Source organism: Elephas maximus, chromosome 4, assembly GCF_024166365.1.
Source record: "Elephas maximus indicus isolate mEleMax1 chromosome 4, mEleMax1 primary haplotype, whole genome shotgun sequence".
NCBI lineage: Eukaryota > Metazoa > Chordata > Mammalia > Proboscidea > Elephantidae > Elephas > Elephas maximus.
Window position 1 is genome coordinate 88,498,889 of NC_064822.1, and position 20,029 is coordinate 88,518,917.

The following is a 20,029-nucleotide window of genomic DNA, read 5'->3' on the forward strand; positions in this document are numbered from 1 at the left end:
GACAGCACACAAAAAAAGAAAATTACAGACCTAACTGTCATGAACATAGATGCAAAAATCCTCAACAAAATTCTAGCCAATAGACTTCAACACCATATCAAAAAAATAATCCACCATGACCAAGTGGGATTTATACCAGGTATGCAAGGATGGTTCAATTTTAGAAAAACTATTAATGTAATCCACCATATAAATGAAAAAAAAAAAAAGACAAGAACCACATAATCTTATCAATTGATGCAGAAAAGGCATCTGACAAAGTTCAACACCCATTCATGATAAAAACTCTCAGCAAAATAGGAATGGAAGGAAAATTCCTCTACATAATAAAGGGCATTTATACAAAACCAACAGCCAACATCATCCTAAATGGAGAGAGCCTGAAAGCATTTCCCTTGAGAACAGGAACCCGACAAGGATGCCCTTTATTACCGCTCTTATAAAACATTGTGCTGGAGGTCCTAGCCAGAGCAATTAGGCTAGACAAAGAAATAGAGTACCCAGATTGGCACGGAAAAGTAAAATCATGTCTATTTGCAGATGACATGATCTTATACAGAGAAAGCCCTAAGAAATCCTCCAGAAAACTCCTGAAACTAATAGTTCAGCAGAGTATCAGGTTACAAGATAAACATACAAAAATCAGTTGGATTCCTCTACATCAACAAAAAGAACATCAAAGAGGAAATCATCAAATCGATAATATTCACAGTAGCCCCCAAGAAGATAAAATACTTAGGAATAAATCTTATCAAAGATATAAAAGACGTATACAAAGAAAACTACAAGGTACTACTGCAAGAAACCAAAAGGGACCTATATAAGCGGAAAAAAATACCTTGCTCATGGATAGGAAGACTTAACATAGTAAAAATGTCTATTCTACCAAAAGCCATCTATATATACAACGCACTGCCAATCCAAATGCCAAGGGCATTTTTTAATGAGATGGAGAAACAAATTACCAACTTCATATGGAAGGGAAAGAAGCCTTGGATAAGTAAAGCATTACTGAAAAAGAAGAACAAAGTGGGAGACCTCACTCTACCTGATTTTAGAACTTATTACACCACCACAGTAGTAAAAACAGCTTGGTACTGGTTCAACAACAGATACATAGACCAGTGGAACAGAATTGAGAATCCAGACATAAATCCATCTACATATGAGCAGCCGATATTTGACAAAGGCCCACTGTCAGTTAATTGGGGAAAAGTAGATAGTCTTTTTAACAAACGGTGCTGGCATAACTGGATATCCATCTGCAAAAAAATGAAACAGGACCCATACCTCACACCATGCACAAAAACTAACTCCAAGTGGATCAAAGACCTAAACGTAAAATCTAAAATGATAAAGATCATGGAAGCAAAAATAGGGACAATGTTAGGAGCCCTAATACATGGCATAAACAGAATACAAGACATTACTAAAAATGCCGAAGAGAAACCAGATAACTGGGAGCTCCTAAAAATCAAACACCTATGCTCATCTAAAGACTTCACCAAAAAAGTAAAAAGACCACCTACAGATTGGGAAAAAATTTTCAGCTATGACATCTCCGACCAGTGCCTGAACTCTAAAATCTACATGATTCTGCTAAAACTTAACCACAAAAAGACAGATACCCCAATTTAAAAAATGGGCAAAGGATATGAACAGGCACTTCACTAAAGAAGACATTCAGGTGGCAAAGAGAGACATGAGGAAATGCTCTCGATTATTAGCCATTAGGGAAATGCAAATCAAAACTTCAACGAGATTCCATCTCACTCCAACAACAAAAAAAAAAGGCTGGCATTAATCCAAAACACACAAAACAATAAATGTTGGAGAGGCTGTGGAGAGATTGGAACACATGCACTGCTGGTGGGAATGCCAAATGGTACAACCACTTTGGAAATCGATTTGGCACTTCCTTAAAAAACTAGAACTAGGATACCATACAACCCAGCAATCCCACTCCTTGGAATATATCCTGGAGAAATAAGAGCCTTTTACACAAACAGATATAAGCACACCCACGTTTATTGCAGCACCGTTTACAATAGCAAAAAGAATGGAACCAACCAAGGTGCCCATCAAAGGATGAATGGATAAATAAATTATAGTATATTCACACAATAGAATACTATACATCAATAAAGAACTGTGATGAATCAGTGAAACATTTCATAACATGGAGAAACCTGGAAGGCATTATTCTGAGTGAAATTAGTCAGCTGCAAAAGGACAAATATTGTATAAGACCACTCTTATAAGATCTTAAGAAATAGTTTAAACTGAGAAAAACACATTCTTTTGTGGTTACGAGGGTGGCGGAGGGAGGGTGGCAGAGGGATATTCACTAAATAGATAGTAGACAAGAGCTACTTTAGATGAAGGGTAGGACAACACTCAATACAGTGGAGGTAAGAACAACTGGACTAAACCAAAGCAAAGAAGTTTCCTGAATAAACCAAATGCTTCAAAGGCCAGCGAAGCATGGGCAGGGGTTTGGGGACCATGGTTTCAGGGGACATCTAAGTCAACTGGCATAATAAAATCTATTAAGAAAACATTCTGCATCCCACTTTGAAGAGTGAGATCTGGGGTCTTAAACGCTAGCAAGCGGCCACCTAGGATGCATCAATTGGTCTCAACCCACCTGGAGCAAAGGAGAATGAAGAACACCAAGGACACAAGGTAATTTTGAGCCCAAGAGACAGAAAGGGCCACATGAACCAGAGACTACATCATCATGAGATCAGAAGAACTAGATGGTGCCCGGTCACAACCGATGACTGCCCTGACAGGGAACACAACAGTGAACCCCTGAGAGAGCAGGAGAATAGTGGGATGCAGACCCCAAATTCTCATAAAAAGACCAGACTTAATGGTCTGACTGAGATTAGAAGGACCCCGATGGTCATGGTCCCCAGACCTTCTGTTGGCCCAGGACAGGAACCATTCCCAAAGCCAACTCTTCAGACATAGATTGGACTGGACAATGGGTTGGAGAATGATGCTGGTGAGGCGTGAGCTACTTGCATCAGGTAGACACTTGAGACTATGTTGGCATCTCCTGCCTGGAGAGAAGATGGGAGGGTAGAGGGGCTTAGAAGCTGGCAAAATGGACACAAAAAGAGAGAGTGAAAGGAGGGAGCGGGCTGACTCATGGGGGGAAGAGTAATTGGGAGTGTGTAGCAAGGTATATATAAGTATTTATGTGAGAGACCGACTTGCTTTGTAAACTTCCACTTAAAGCACAATAAAAATTATGAAATAAAAAATAAAATAAAGCATTCCCTCAAAAGTTAAGCGTAGAATTACCATATATCTGAGCAATTACACTCCTAGGTATATACTCTAAAGAATTGAAAGCAGGGACTCAAACGGATACTTGTACACCAATGGTCACTGCAGCATTATTGACAATAGCCAAAAGGAGGAAACAATCCAAGCGTCCATCAACACATGAATGAATAAAATGTGGTACGTACATACCAAACCAAAATCAAATGCATTGCTGTCGAGTTGAATATGCACAATGGAATATTATTCAGCTATAAAGAGAAATGAGGTCCTGATACATGCTGTGACATGGAAGAACCTTGAAAACATCATGCTGAGTGAAATAAATCAGATACAAAAGGACAAATATTGTATGATCCTACTTATATGAAATATGTACAACAGGCAAATGCAGAGAGCCCAAAGTTGGTTAGTGTTTGCCAGGGGCACGCAGGAGGTATTGCTTAAGGTATTTCTGTTATGGGTGCTGAAATCATTTGGAAACAGACAGTGGCGATGCTTGCACAACATGTGAACATAGTTAATGTCACTGAATTGTACACATAGAAATGGTTGAAATGGCAAATGTTGTGCTATATATATTACACCACAATAAAATTAAAACAAAAAATTACATTCACTTGAGCTACGGAAATAAATTTGAAGTATAATTATATGTATACCTACACATACATAAGCACACACCCATGTACACATATAAAAAAGCAGGATGAGGAGGAAAAAAAATAGTGATGCCAGGTCTCTGCTCCTTAGATTGTGATTTAATTGGTCCAAGATACAGCCTGGCCTAGTTGGTTTAAAGAGCAAACCAGGTGATGATAATTTGCAGCCAAGGTTAAGAAGCACTCTTCTAATGCTCCCTTGGATTCAGTTAAAAAGCACAGAAAGCAAATGATGGATTGCACCATGATGGGGTTTGGAAGATGGATGCAGTGAAAAGACAGAGAAAGGAAGTGAGGCAGAGGAACAGTTGAAGAATGCAGAAACACAGGAGTAAAGCGGGAAACCTTGGCCAAATCCTGTGATTTCATGGAAAGGGGAGGGTGTGAGAGTAGGGCCTTATCCACAGCCTCATAACATTTCCCCCAATATACTTTTCTCATTGAATGTTCACCTGCACTAGGTAGATAAAACCAAAAAAAAAAAAAAAAAAAACCAAACTCAGTGCCGTTGAGTCAACTCCAACTCATAGTGACTCTATAGTTAGGTAGGTCCAGAACCCAGTGCCATCGAGTCGATTCTGACTCATAGCGACCCTATAGGACAGAGTAGAACTGCCCCATAGAGCTTCCAAGGAGTGCCTGGTGGATTCGAACTGCCGACCTTTTGGCTAGCAGCTGTAACACTTAACCACCACGCCACCAGGGCTAGGTAGGTAGGTACTGTTATTCCCTTTCTACAGATGATACAGCTGAGTGTGGCTCAGAGAAGTTAAATAACCTGCTCAAGATCTCCTGGCTACTACATGACAAAACCAGGATTAACAATTCCTCACTAAACTTTCACATTATTTTTGGTTTAACTAACCATTCAGGGAGAACAAGATTTTACTAAGCCATGAAGGTGAAGTAAACTGAATGTGTGATGGTTCAAACTTCTGTTCTAAATATTTAGGTTAACCTCATAGGACAGAAAGAATATCAGAAGAATAAACAGGCAAAGTTAAAGACGTATCTCTTTGAAATCTCTTCTAGACCTACATCAGTTACAAACACAGAAAAGTAAAATATTTATGCAGTGTTTATACAGGTAATTCACCTTTTAGAGGCAGTAGCTTAGGATAACAGAAAGCTTTGAAATAATCACTTAACATACATCACTTCTAAGGCAAAACAGAAGATATAAACTGGCAAGTTCAAAATATGGAAAATAGTTATTCATACTGACCTAGTTCAACAGGTTTTTCCAGATGCAACAATGAGAGATCGTCCTCAGGAGGAAAGTGTGAGCAGCCAGGGTGAGCGTACACAGCTTTCACGGGCATCAGATCACCACTTTGAATGTTCTTCCAGAGGTAACTTTTTCCTATTACCAGGTAGTCTCTGACAGTACTTGTCACAAGAAAAAGGAAGGGGAAATAGATACCATTTTTATGAGGTCACAATAATTTTTTCAAAATTACTAAAAATATATTCCCTGAAATGTTTAACCTATATTAAAATCTTCGTCTTGAATTCTGGAAAAACGGAGTGTTCCCATTAGTCATTTCAATGCTTGAGAACAATTTTAAAGCATCTACTTCCTTGCCTTCAAAATAGCAAACAAAATGTCATTTAGTATTTCTTGACAAGATTCATGATGCCTCAAGGTAATGATTCTGCAATATTCTCGAGGTAGTGATTCTACAGTATTATATGCTTATAGAGTGATGCTAGGAGTCGGAATCGACTTGACGGCACTGGGTTATAGAGTGATCACTGAAAGTTGTTCAGAAAGTTATGTTTACTCTACTTCCTATTGGAATGTTTCTCAAAAAAAAAAGTCTACAGACTACATGCATTAAATCTGTCGTGTGCATTAAAAATGCGGAATTTCATACCTAACTCATCAAGTCAAAATTAAGAATGAAAATTCCATTTATAGCAAACTCCCCATGTGATTTTGAGCACATGAAAGTCTGAAAACTGCTCAAAGAAAGATATTTTCTTGTCATTTATCTTTATCAAAAGTAATAATTGGGTGATGATAAAGAAAAGGAGGTTTTGATTCCCTGAAGGTTCTCACTTGACAAGTTATTTAAGCAGATACTTTTATTATAAAAAAAATAGTTTAGAGACACTGAAATATATCTATTCATTACTTAGCTATGGACCATTGTGCAACAGTGTCAACCATCCCACTATTTCTGGGAGACCAATATTAAAAATACTAAGTTAAGACTGTCTCTGAGGAAAGAGTTTTCAGGTGTGTCAACATTATACTGAGACCAAGATGCAGATAAAATTAAAGAAAAAAATGCTTTTAAAAGATATTCTTTAAAACTTTAGCCATTTATTTTGGGAATAGGTGTAAAAAAAATTAGACAAAACAATCAGTAGAGAAGAGCAAGGAGGAAAGAAACCCACAGTTATTGATCAACCACATGTTCTAGGTGTTCTGTTAAGAGGCTGATGTGACAATAATATTAAGACACCATTATCTCTACTTTATAGATAAGGAAAGAAGGAGGAGAGTTGTTATTTACTTATTAAAGAAAGACCTAGAAGCAGGAAGCAGCTTTTTTTGAAGTTAAAAACTATTAGTGCTAAGTGTACTTGTAAAATGCAGAAAGTTTCATCAAGTCAATACATTCATTCATTTCCAAGATGGGAGCTTAATGCTTAATGTTCTACTGTGAGGAGAGCAAGCTACACCACTGCAGGCCCTTGTATACCCCAGAACCCCAGCATCACACAGGAACATACCTAAAATTAAAACAGGACCCACTGTTTCATAATCAGAGCACCCCCACAGTAGTGTTCTTGGTGCTGCAGACTGGCCAGCCAGGGCCATGACACCGCAGGTGCTGTGTGGCCACCAACCATCCTGGGCTCCCCGAGCTCGGCTGACAGCAAATGTGTATTTCTCTCAGACCCTTCCATTAGTAATGAATCAACAGCTGGATTTTCACACTTGTTTTGCATTGATCATCTTCCTGTGTTATTTTCGACTGTAATCTCTTAGGAAATTTACAATGACACATTAGATAGAAATCCTTATTAAAATATACTATTCCTTCACAGGATCAAAACTGGAATTCTTAGTAAGAGATGAGCTCTTTTCTTCTACTGCTTTTAAAATAAGCAAATCAATTAAGTGAAATGAAATATTATTATACACACCTTTATAGAAATCAGGACATACGGTCACTTAGACGTTTAGGCTGTTCATATAAGTATATAGCAGCAGTATTTTTATTTATTAGTGTTCAACATTCTTACAAAAAAGAGTTAAAGCAGCATTATTAAGTATTTCACTGAGAGAATTTTACTTAGAAAAGTAGAGATGGCAAGTTAAAAACAATGGAGACAGAAGAAGGGTCCATTAGGAGAGCATTCTTAAACAATTCAAAATGTCCCCTACGGGATGATGCAGTTCACCAGCCTAGGTTCAAATCAACGCCTCTTTCAGAGGGCCCATTCATTCCTCTATCTTAGGAAAAACGAACTGATATCAAAAAGAACTTTTCACTTCAAGTTGGTTGTTAGAATTCTGTCCAGAATTACACTCTAATTAAGAGAATCTCCCACTAACAAATTCATTCGCTTTTATTATCTTAAGCACAATTGATAAGATTCTGGTTTAATAGGAGGTAGGGTGAATTGAAAAATTATAAAAGTTGTTCTATTTCATCCAGAGACGTTAACACATGTTCAGCTAAAATATTTTCTTCTGCAGCCTTTATTGGGGAAGGGATGGTTACTTAGTAAAAGAGGCATGGTAACAAGGGATGTGGAAACACAGTAAGCTCTACATTTTTTTTTAGCTTGAAGGTCTCCACTGAAACTTGTAAATAGCAACTAATTGACTTTTGTGCTTAGTGTAATTTCTTAAACGAAAGTAATACGCACACACACTTATTAACTTTATTACCTCAGATGATCTTCCTGGAACAACCAAAGTAGTTGCTTTAAGGAACAACTTGAAGTCAGGCTGTGTTTTGTATTAGGGCAGGGTGACTACCCTTAAACCAGTGGTCCCCCAGGTTCTACCTTCAAGGGTTACATGGTATCTGCTTTAACATTTTCACACAATTACTTACCACTGATAGGCAACTGTGCCCCAATATTGCTTTCTTGTGATTGCTTCTGAATCATCTCTTCTAAAAAAAAGTTTAAAACCTCTCTATCCCACAGACACATTAGTCTTAAAATGCTGGGTCAGGTAAGCACCACTGGATGTCAAAACAAATTTTTTTTGGAGCCACATAAATGAGATGCAATGTGAGATATACTCAATAATTACAATACTTCTCCTGTGCAATCACATAACATAGGTAAAAGAGGGCAAAGAGGGGACGTTAAAATTTCAAGTTAATATTAACAAAGACATGATTATAAAGAACATATGATCAAGACGCGTAGGATGGAACTCATGATTCGATTACAACAATGGAAGGGTATAGACCTTGAAAGAGCAAAAGGAAAAGATTGAATTAATACTTGATGTGAAGATGATATACAATTACATGGCAATCTGTGATCCTAAGGATGAAAAAAAAGCATTTTGGTGAAGATAAAAGGAGAGAGGAACCGAAGTAATAGAAGAGGCTGTCCAAATGCAGAATAAAGATGAAGCTCTCCTAATTCAATCCATAATTTGTTTTGTTATGATCCACACAGTAAACAAAATTGTGGATAACACTGCAAAGAATGGGAATTCCAGAACACTTAATTGTGCTCATGAGGAACCTGTACATAGATCAAGAGGCAGTTGTTTGGACAGAACAAGGGGATACTGAGTGATTTAAAGTCAGGAAAGATGTGCATCAGGGTTGTATCCTTTCACCATACCTATTCCATCTGTGTGCTGAGCACATAATCTGCGAAGCTAAACTATATGAAGAAGAATGGGGCATCAGGATTGGAGGAAGACTCATTAACAACTTGGGGTATGCAGATGACACAGCCTGGCTTGCTGAAAGTGAAGAGGACTTGAGGCACTTACTGATGAAGATCAAAGACCACAGCCTTCAGTGTGGATTACACCCCAACATAAGGAAAACAAAAATCCTCACAACTGTACCAATGAGCCACATCCTCATAAATGGGGAAAAGATTGAAGTTGTCAAGAATTTCATTTTACTTGGATCCACAATCAACACCCATGAAAGCAGCAGCCAGGAAATCAAGAGACGCATTGCATTGGGCAAATCTGCTGCAAAGGACCTCTTTAAAGTGTTGATAACCAAAGGTGTCACCTTTAGAAGACTAAGGTGCACCTGACCCAAGCCGTGGTATTTTCAATTGCAACATATGTGTGTGAAAGCTGGACAGTGAATAAGGATGACCGAAGAAGAATTGACACCTTTGAATTGCGGTGTTGGCAAAGAATATTGAATATACCACGGACTGCCAAAAGAATGAACAAATAGGTCTTGGAAGAAGTACAACAAGAATGCTCCTTAGAAGCAAAGATGGCGAGACTGCATCTTCCATAGTTTGGGCATGTTGTCAGGAGGGATCATTCCCTGGAGAAGGACATCATGCTTGGTAAAGTAGAGGGTCAGCAGAAAAGAGGAAGACCCTCAAGGAGATGGATTGATACAGTGGCTGCAACAATGGGCTCAAGCGTAACGATGATTGTGAGGATGGCACAGGACAAGGAAGTGTTTTGTTCTGTGGTACATAGGGTCACTATAAGTCGGAGTGGTACCTAACAATAACAACAACTCCTAATTCAGAAACACAAAAGCTGGCACAAAGGTGATCCTGTTAGTGGTGGGAGACTTAATTATCTGTGCATTTGCTGTAATTTAAATTCTCCTAAATAAAACAATGATAGCATTATTTTTAAGACAAATCAATAACGTATCTCAGAAATATCAGAAAGAAAGCTGGGGAATAGTTAATATCCACATCAATTCTTACTCTCAAAGAAACACTATTTTGTGAGCTGGAAGTGATGGGGAGCTTTTGGGCTATAACCATGTCAAGCAAGGGGGTTCAGGGTAGAGTCAGCAAATACTCTGAAAATTTTAAGATAATGGAAATTGGAAAGCGTTACTCTGTTTCTCAGAAAGGAGATGGGGGTGGTATGGGACAGAGAAGCTAGAGAGGTGTGGGAAATTTCCAAAGCCATACAGCAGTGATGTAACAGTTTAATGCTTAATGCACACAGATTCTATAGCCAAACTGCCAGTTTGGATCCCATCTCTGCCATTTATTAACTATGTATCCTTAAGAAAATTACTAACCTCTCTCTGTGCCTCAATTTTCTCATCTGTAAAATGGAGATGAAAATAATACTTACATGGGATTAATTGAACTCGAATTCATGAAGTGTTGTATTTGTTAAATAAAAATAAACCTCAGCAAAATTTTAGAGCAAATTACTAAATGGATGGTTTTTGAACACTTATAGAAGGAATGAGTGGTCATGAGAAGTCAGCATGGGATCCTAATATATGTCACATTAAATTAACCTAATTTTGTCTTTTGAAAGAGCTAATTAGATGGTTTCTAGGGATTTTTTTTTTAGGGACTAAGGTGCACCTGATCTAAGCCATGGTATTTTCAATTGCCTCATATGCATGAAAAAGCTGGACAATAAATAAGACCAAAGAAGAATTGATGGCCTTTGAATTATGTGTTGGTAAAGAATATTGAATATACCATGGACTGCCAGAAGAACAAACAAATCTGTCTTGGAAGAAGTACAGCCAGAGTACTCCTTGGAAGTGAGGATGGTGAGACTTTGTCTCACATACTTTAGACATTTTATCAGGTGGGACTAGTCCCTGGAGGACATCACACTTGGTAAGGTAGAGGGTCAGTAAAAAAGAGGAAGACCCTTGACAAGATGGATTGACACAGTGGCTGCAAAAATGGGATCAAGAGTAACAATGATTCTGAGGATGGTGCAGGACGGGGCAAGTGTTTTGTTCTGTTGTACATAAGGTCGCTATGAGTTGGAACTGACTAACAACATGAGGAATGGGATAAGCTTAACGAGTTTTTATTTCAGTGAAGCATTAACAAAGTATCTTATGTTGTTCCGTGAACAGATAAAAAATGTGAAGTAGATAATTATATGACTAGGTAGTTTCAGAGCTGATTAAGTAACCAGAAATGTTACTCATATCAGCAATGTTAACCTGGAGAGAAGGTCTTAATGGTATATAAATGATTATATCCTTGGTTCTGCCAAGTACAGCATTTCTATTAAAGAGTTAGAAATATAGATAACACATTTATAAAATCTGTAGTTTTAAAGTGGCTGGATGAGAATGGGCTAGTTTAAACACAGAATTTCAGAGATTATTTAGTTGAAATCATCATCCTACACGAACTAACCCTGGATATATGGCTACTAGTCTAGAAGATTTGACATGGAACCTTACTATCATTTTCTCCTGAACAGTTCTAATTGTTAGACTGTTCTTCCTCACTTGATTCAAAAAGCATCTATTTAATGGTATAGGGGTCATGGATCTAGATGTTTGAATTAGAGTGTTTGAGTTTGAATCCCACCTTCTCTACTTATTACCTATGTCACCTGGGGCAAGTTACTCAATTTTTCTGTGCCTCAGTTTCCTCATATTTAAAATGAGGATAATATAACTTACCGATTGTTAAGAACATTTTAAAAGTTAAGTTTTTAGGACTACGTATGAATAATGATAAATAATCAATAACTATTAGATATTATTAGGCAGAACAAGTCTAAATTGTTCATACATAGCCTGAGAGTCCCACAAATACTTGAAAAGAAGAATTATGATCCTTTTGCCCTCTCTTTTCTCCAAGAGAAAGATGCCCAAGGTTTCAGTATTCCAGTCCCTATTGCCTATGGATGTATTCCATTTTTGTCAGTGTTGCTTAAAAAATTGTTACTTGACCTAAATGATACTCAAAATGTTTAACAACCAGTATGGTAGCAGCAACAATCAATCCTATTGGATGTTGCCAGTGAAGAACTTGTGAGACTGAGCTAGTTCATGCGAGCTAAATGCCAACACTAAGTTTGACCATTCAATAGAACTATGATTCCCTTTGTCTTTTAAGTCTTCATTGATACTGCTTCAAAATCATTTGCCATCTCTGAAATTGACTTTGACATCATGATTTCTAAATCACCAACTCCTATATCTCCAACTCTTTTAGTATTTTCCAGCTATGATTGTTGTTTGATTATGCTATGACTGTTTAGCCACTGATCCCCTAAACTTTCCCAAATCCACATGCCCCTAAAGAAAATAAAACTTTTTGCACTAAAGATAAGCAGAGAAATGGGGGCAATAGGTAAGTGTTTTGTTTTAAAAGATGGGTATTACTACAATGAGTTTGAAACTGATGAGAATAGAACAAGAGATTGACGTGGGAGAAAGGATAACTGAACGACATTCTTGAGGAGCCATTATTTCCAAATTTATATCTCTGGTCAAACTTCTCTAGCTCAATAGTTCTATCTCTACCTGGTCATTGACAACTCCACCTGGATTTTCATAGCACTAACAATTTAATATGGCTGAATTAGATCTTTCCCCACAAATGTTTTTCAAATATTTATCATCTTTATAAATGTTACCTCCAAACTCTCACACCATAAACTCAAGAATCATTGATTTGCGTATTTAATTCCATTTTCAACTTATCAAGAAATACTGTCAGTTCCGTCTCCAGATATCTCCACTTCACTTGTGCTCCACTGCTGCCATCCTCCTGTAAGGCAAGTTCATTCACTGTATAAAACAGTACTGAGAACTTTCTGCAATAATAGATCATTCTATGTCTGTGCTGTCCAATAAGCTAGTCACTCATCATACATAGTTATTTAGCATTTTAAATGTGGCTAGTGCTACATTTTAATTAAAATTTGAATAGTAACACATACTGAACAGCACAGGTCTAGACTACCTTAACAGCCTCATAACTACACATAACTCACCCTGTCGTCCTATAATCCACACTCCACACAGCCAGAGCAGCCCTCAATTTACTGCATCAAAAATCTTTCATTACTTTCCATTGGATTGGCATAAAATCCAAACTCATTATCATAGCTCGAGGTGCATAATCGGACAAAGCCTCCTTCTTCCACGATTTTATCTCATTTCAGTCTGTCCTCACTTAAACCCCAGGCATTCTGACCTCTGACGTTCCCAAAGTTCTCAAGCTCTGCCCACCGTTAGAGCCATTTATTCCCACTTATTTTTTCATCAGATATTTGTGGATTGTCAGGCAGAACTCTAGACACAGGGGATACAGCACTGAAGATACAGCAAAGAAGAAAAGAGACTAAGTCCTGCTCTCAGGGAATCTGCCTTCTGGTGGAGGGAGGTGGATTATAAATAAGCAAATATATACTCCACCAGGTCATAATAAATGCCAAAGTAGAAGGGAATGTTTAGACCATGCGATCAGGGAAGGCCTCAGATAAGGCAACTGTAAAAATGGCATAGGAGCAGTATATGACCTAACTTTACAAGGGGGAAGAAGAATCAAGATCAGCAGCCCAAGGCTGATTCCTATGAGGTGGAGATCAGACATGCCTCCTCTCTCTGCCATCTTTACCAATTCTGACACCAACTGTCCCTCCAACGGCACTCTCTACTTCCAACGGCACTCTCTACTGGGCTCAACAATTCATTGCAACAGCCACAGAGGAAAAAAAAAAAAAACAGACAATACAATTAATGGGGTTTATTCTGGGTTTTTGGGTATTAGAGAAATAACAAGTTACAATTCAGGTTCAGGAATGCTCAGGATATAGTTCTTTCATCAGGACAGCCTCTCCCCAGCCATGCTCGCAGGAATGCCTCTGTGGCCCTTAGCCTCTGCCCTGCTCAGGCAAGTGTTACAAAGCTCTTTTAGTTCTGCTGGTTAAGTACCCACAGGCACACTACCCCGCCAGCAAGGTTTCTGCCCGAACTCAGCTTTCTCAGTCTGTGGGCTAGGAAGCCCACCACGCCACCTCCTGCTATGGTTTCTCTGCCACTGCTTCTGGAGCTCTCTCTCTCCATCTCCTGGTTCCAGGAGCTTCTCAGTGCAGTGATGCCAGGTCCAAAGAATGCTCTCTCTGCTCCTGGTTGTTCTTTCTTGGTGGTGGTAGGATCCTCTCTCTACTCTGGAATTGGCTCTTTTAAGGCAAAACTGACCAATTCCCTTGGTGAGCCACAATTGTCTTATTTGCACAGTTCCAACCAATCACTTGGGTGGAAGTTACAGGACCATGGCTAGAAAGGCCACACAAAAGCAATCCATTGCACAGGAGTAACATCTAAACAGACACCTGAATGAACTGAGGAAGTGAACCTTGAGGCTGCCTGGGGAAGAGTGTCCTAGGCACAGGCAGGAATATGCTTGGTCAGTCTAAGGAACAGTAAGGAGTCAGTGTATCTGGTGTGGAGTGAATGAGAGGGAGAATGGTAGGGGATCAGACAGGTAGTAGACACCTTTGCACTTGGTATTCTCCCCTTCTCTGGTTGTTTCTTTTCATTCTTGGGATCTCAAATGCCCCCCTTCAAAGAGGCTTTCCTTGACCATCTTAACTAAAGCAACTGCTACCCACTGTTACCCTCATCTCTGCAATTCATTTCCTTCAGCTTACTTTTGACAGTCAGCAATTATTTGATTACTAGCTCTTGTTAGTTTTTTTTTTTTTTCTTATTGTTTGTTTTCCCAATAGAAAGTGGCAATGATCATTCTGGTTTGTGTACCATTGTGTCTTTCATGTGCCTGGTAAATTAGGAAGTGCTCAGTAAATAATGAATTTAACCTGTGCATTCAATATGGCATTGACTAGTTACTGTGATGTCTTACCTCCATAGGGTAAATGGAAGAATGGTCACAAATCTTAATTTTGCTACTTCCATTAAGATATTATAAAGGGATTAAAATGGAAACTATTTGGAGGCGATGTACTGATCCATTTATATTCACATAAAACCAAAATCTGTTGCTGTGGAGTTGATCCCTACTCATAGCGACCCTTTAGGACAGGGAAGAACCGTCTCATAGGGTTTCAAAGGAGCGGCTTGTGGATTCAAACTACTGACCTTTCTGATCAGCACCCAAGCTCCTAACCACTGTGCTACCAGGACTCCTACATTCACATAATTAAAGACTAGCTCCATCTAAGTGAAAATATTTTTAGTAAGAAAGAGTAAGATAATATGGACAATGTGGCTCCTTATTTGGGATAGCCCTTCTAACTTGCTAGGAGAGTAGAGATGGAGCTCTAAGTTCAATAGTACAAAAATCCTTATAGAAAATTGCATACTTCATGGAAATAAAGTTGTATGAGCTCAACAATAAATGCAAGCTCCCTGATTTTTACAAAGAATTACACAAACTCATTACAGAAATACAAGTTTTCTTATTTGCAATCATTTGCCACCTCTGGAATTTTGACTAACCAGAACTTTTAAAGAGGAATAACATTTTTAGGTTGGAGAATATTAAAGAGTAAGAAAGACAAAAGCAGCGCCTGACAAACTGATCTGATGCTCACAGCTTGACCGTATTGTTCTCCTGTTAGACATAAGCAATCAATCTCACACACATCAACATTGACAAGTCACTTTGAGTCCATGATAAGGTTAGACAAAAACAAGGTCATGGGCAACCAACAAAACACCACTCATCTCCCTCTCTGCTAAAATGAGTGACTACTACATTTTTTTTTTAAAGCAATTACCACATATCCTTCCTTTAGTGGGGCCTCCCTCCCTATGATTGAGATTCACAGTCATAAAATTGTCCCTCTTTCTTGACAGCATCCAAACCAAAGTAAAGTCTATTTCCTTAGACTCTCTTCACCCAAACCAAAACTCAAACACTATAATAAATAGGTTCTTTATAACATCTTCTCTTACTAAGAAGCCCATAATTCCCATGGTGTGTGTTTTCTCTCTCTGCAACAAGTAATAAATACAACTTGTCTTATGACAGGTGTATTCCTAGGGGTGTTGGGTTAAAGGGCATTGACAAGAGTTAGGGTTTCACGGTCTGATATTACAGAGACTTCATATTAATTTTAGGGAAAATTAATAGCATGAAATTTTGTATCCAACCCTCCCCCAGTCTCTAATTACTTTAGAGTTCCTGGTAGGAAGCAAACCCACTGATAAGTAAAAGTTAGGGAACTTTGGATCTTCAAAGCAAAATGCCAAATTTATTGGTGTTATAAATCCTGGAATATCATAGAACAGGATCAAGGTCCCTGGAAAAGGGCAGCATCAAAAACTGTTCTCTTGTTTGCGATAGGTGGATTACAATGTTAGCCGTAGTGGCAGAACTGGGTGGAGACAGAAGAAGATGATGCAATACCGGATTACAAGATCTTGGAAAAGATTTCCTTTATGAGTCAGTCTCAGAACAGGCCATTACTTGTCACCCAACCATGGCAAACAACACATGGCCAATTAATTAATTTCTAAAGATTATTCAAACTAACCGGCCTTTTCCCCTTTTTAATTTACCCTGGTCTAAAATGGGCCATCTTGACTGGGATACTGGTAAAACTGACTAAACAAGAATTTTTAAAAGTCACCTAAAAAAAGTTTAGAAAATAAAACTTCTTAAAACTTTTTCCCTCTGGAGAAAAACAAATTTACAGTGACCTCAATGGTAAAAAAAGTGATAAAAATCACTACGTGGAAATTAAGAAAGGCTGGGATTAGAAGTAAATCTTATAAGTGTGATCTCGCTCTTACCCTATTTGCTCAACAACGCTTTGGGATTCTGATGACGGGTCTGACTAGAAATCACTGACAATAAAGGGCATTGTTCCCAAGGCAAATACGGGTCTCATGTCTTCCACGCACATGCATTATACAAATCCTGGTGCCACTTAAAGTAGGCCATTTAAGAAAGATCAATTTACCAAGTAATCCAGATTGCTGATCTGGTCCATCATAAATATTACAGTAATCCCATTCACAGTTCCAGGATTCTTCTGTTATGAAGTCTTTAACCACTGCCTTCACTTTTTTTTTTTTTCACTTTACTTTCTGACATTGAATAAAAAGTCCAAGTGCAGTTCAGCGGGTTGGGATAATCGGGTTTTGTGATCTCAGCAGAACCAACTGGAATCAAATTGCCTTGTGGCAAAAAGGAAAAAAATGAACACAACAATCAAGATGCCAAGTTACTTCTCAAATCTGGTTTTAGTATATACAACAAAGTAATTAAAACATAAGGTGTAGCATACTTTCATTCATTTCTATCACTGATTCCTTTGTTCTCTTATACCCAGTTCCTTATGTATATTGACACAGCGTTGGATTGACTTTTGTTTTAAAAAATCGTCCCCACCAAAAAAAGGTACACTGAAGTTCTTCAACTTCAGTTCACAAATTGTGACCCCACTAATTCACCCAACGCCTGCATCTCAACGTCATTTTGTTGCTCATATTTAATACATGGTCTCATTTAAGGTTCACAGACATTAGAAATAGGGAATATCGCCTTCAGTTTAGAGATGAGTGAACTGACTGACATTCAACAGATGTGTCCCAAGACCTTTAGGTCTTTTAGGTTCTTCTTTAAATTTGCCATAATAGTATCTCGTTCCCCCCACAAATGCAGTACAAGATAACCTCAATATTATGTCATGTGATTAGAGAACATTGTAAGCAGGTTGAGAAGAAGATCTGGGTGCTTGGTTAAACTAGCTCACTGGGTAAATCATATGCTCCTAAAGTTTAGCCTCATATACTTACAATTCACACTACTGATAACTAAAAAGCAAGGAAATTTGGATCACTCTCAGATAGTTAAAGCCAGGATTTTAAAGTACACAGGGTCAAGGTCCTACTTTATCAGGAAAACAATTGAGAAATTGTGTGACATTTTGGACCCACTCCAGATGACTTAGGTACTATCCAACCTAAAATTGAGGCCATCCAAAAATTGATTTACCTTATTAATAATATTCATTTATCTCATTAGTTATCTGTATGCAAGGATCCAGCAAAGAAAATATGTAATATTCCAAAAGACATAAAATATATGTAAAGAATAACAAAGAACAGATTTATAATAGTGAGAAGGATTCCAACAAGCAAATCAAACACATTTCTTACCCATTCATTGGGTAAGGAGCTACCTTTTTACCTTCTACTCCCTAATCTAGCATTAGGTCCCCACTTCCACCCAAAGTTTGATAACTAAGACAACTAATGCAAGTCCCTATTTCACTATAAAGTGACTAGAATTAGGCCACAAAGAAAAAAAAGTTTTTGACAGAAGTCAGAGTATGCTACTTAGTAGACAATGTTTAGCAGCATAACGAAAGCCAAGTCAAATTCTGTATCACAGGTTCCTTACCTCCTTTTTGGTTTTACCTTTATTGTTAGCTTTAATTTTTCCTCTCTTCGAATCTAGAATAAAATAATATTCTAGGTCAATATACCTAATTAAATATTTTAAAAATATATTTCTTTATTCTCCTAATTAAAAAGCAACACAGGCTCATTGTAAAAAAATTTGGAAAATACAGAGCCCAAAGAAAATAAAAAAATCTCCATTAAGTAGCCAGTATTCATATTTTAATGCAAGCCCTACCAAGCCTTTTCCTATGCTATAGACAACATTTTAAAAAAGTATTTATATCATTATAACTTTTTCCCACTTAATGTATTTGAAAAATCTTCTATATTAAATATTCCATATTCCACATAAATTTTAATAGTTCTATATCTTTTACATAGATACATCATCATTTCTAATACCATATTTTAATATATAATCTCAGAAATTATTAATGATGGATCAGGTCTTTAATAAATCTCACACACAGGATATAAATGTACTAGACTGCCTTTCTGAAAAGTAATTTAGCACTTATGCATTCATGCCCTCCCCCCCCCAAAAAAAAACCTATTCTGAGTACCCAGCCATTGTCCTAATTTGGAAGGCTACAGACGAGAACAAAACAAAAAGGTCCCTGCTCTTATAAAGTTTTCATTTTATTCAGGTAAGTAAGGAAGGCAGAAGATGATTTCAGACAGTGACAAAGACTGCAGGTGAAAAAATCAGCGTGATAGAAAACGACTATGGGAAGGCATGGATCTCAGGCCTTCAGACTGAGAAGGCCTCTTGAGGAGGTGATGTTTCATTCTTTCATATATTTATTAAATGCCTTTTATATGCCAGGCACTGTTATAGGCACTAAGGAGTCCCAAAGTGATCGACCAGACAGAAATACAGGGCCTGGTGAAGTTGACATTCAATATGGGAGATACAGACAATTCACAAACGTGATTTAAAAAATCATATATGCTAAGAAAGGGGACTGAGAAGTGTGGATACAGGAGCTGATGAAATTTATGTTAGCCAAGGGAGGCCTCATCAAGAAGATAACTTTTGAGTAAAGATTAGGGAAGCAAGCGACGAAGATGACAAGGAGCTCTTTGAAGAGCTGGGAGAAGTAGATGGAAAAACGTCCTATATGGTGAGCTGGAGGAGAGGAAGGCAAGAGGTTGTGGGCTGTGTTAGGGAATCTGGGTTATATTCCAGCTGCAATGAGAAGCCCTTAAGGGGTTTTTATCAAGGAGGGTGGGGAGGAGACAATCTGATAGTAGTGGAGTGGAAGGGGGGGTGTGCGAAATGGCTAGGCCAGTTAATAGGGTTTTTCTTTTTTCCCCCATAATCTACATATGGAATTATTTATAAAGAAAGGTTCTTTAAACAAGTGTTTGTGCCTTCTAATGCAATGACAGCCTTTTAGAACTTATCCTAAGAAAACAATCTCAATCTGCAATTTTTCTTTGAATTATTTTGCCTTTGAATTATGGTATTAGCAAAGAATATTGAATATACCATGACTGCCAGAAGAATGAACAAATCTGCCTTGGAAAAAGTTCAGCCAGAATGCTCCTTAGAAGCAAGGATGGTGAGACTTTGTCTCACATATTTTAGACATGTTATCGGGTGGGACCAGTCCCTGGAGACGGACATAATTAATGCTTGGTAAAGTAGAAGGCTTTTTTTAAAGTAGAAGGTCACTGAAAAAGAGGAAGACCCTTAATGAGATGGATTGACACAGTGGCTGCAACAATGGGCACAAGCTTAGCAATGATCATGAGGAT

At 38.0% G+C, this 20,029-nt stretch overlaps 1 long non-coding RNA gene across 1 annotated transcript in view; it reads right to left on the bottom strand.

Annotated features, from left to right (window-relative positions):
- Window positions 1-17,084, bottom strand: part of LOC126075279 (uncharacterized) — a 35,499-nt gene extending 18,415 nt beyond the window's left edge. The window contains exons 1-2 of the long non-coding RNA XR_007517142.1: window positions 16,822-17,084; window positions 5,182-5,345 (exon numbers count right to left, since the gene is read on the bottom strand). This is a non-coding gene — a long non-coding RNA (uncharacterized LOC126075279). The remainder of the gene's footprint in view (window positions 1-5,181; window positions 5,346-16,821) is intronic.
- Window positions 17,085-20,029: the final 2,945 nt, after the last annotated feature.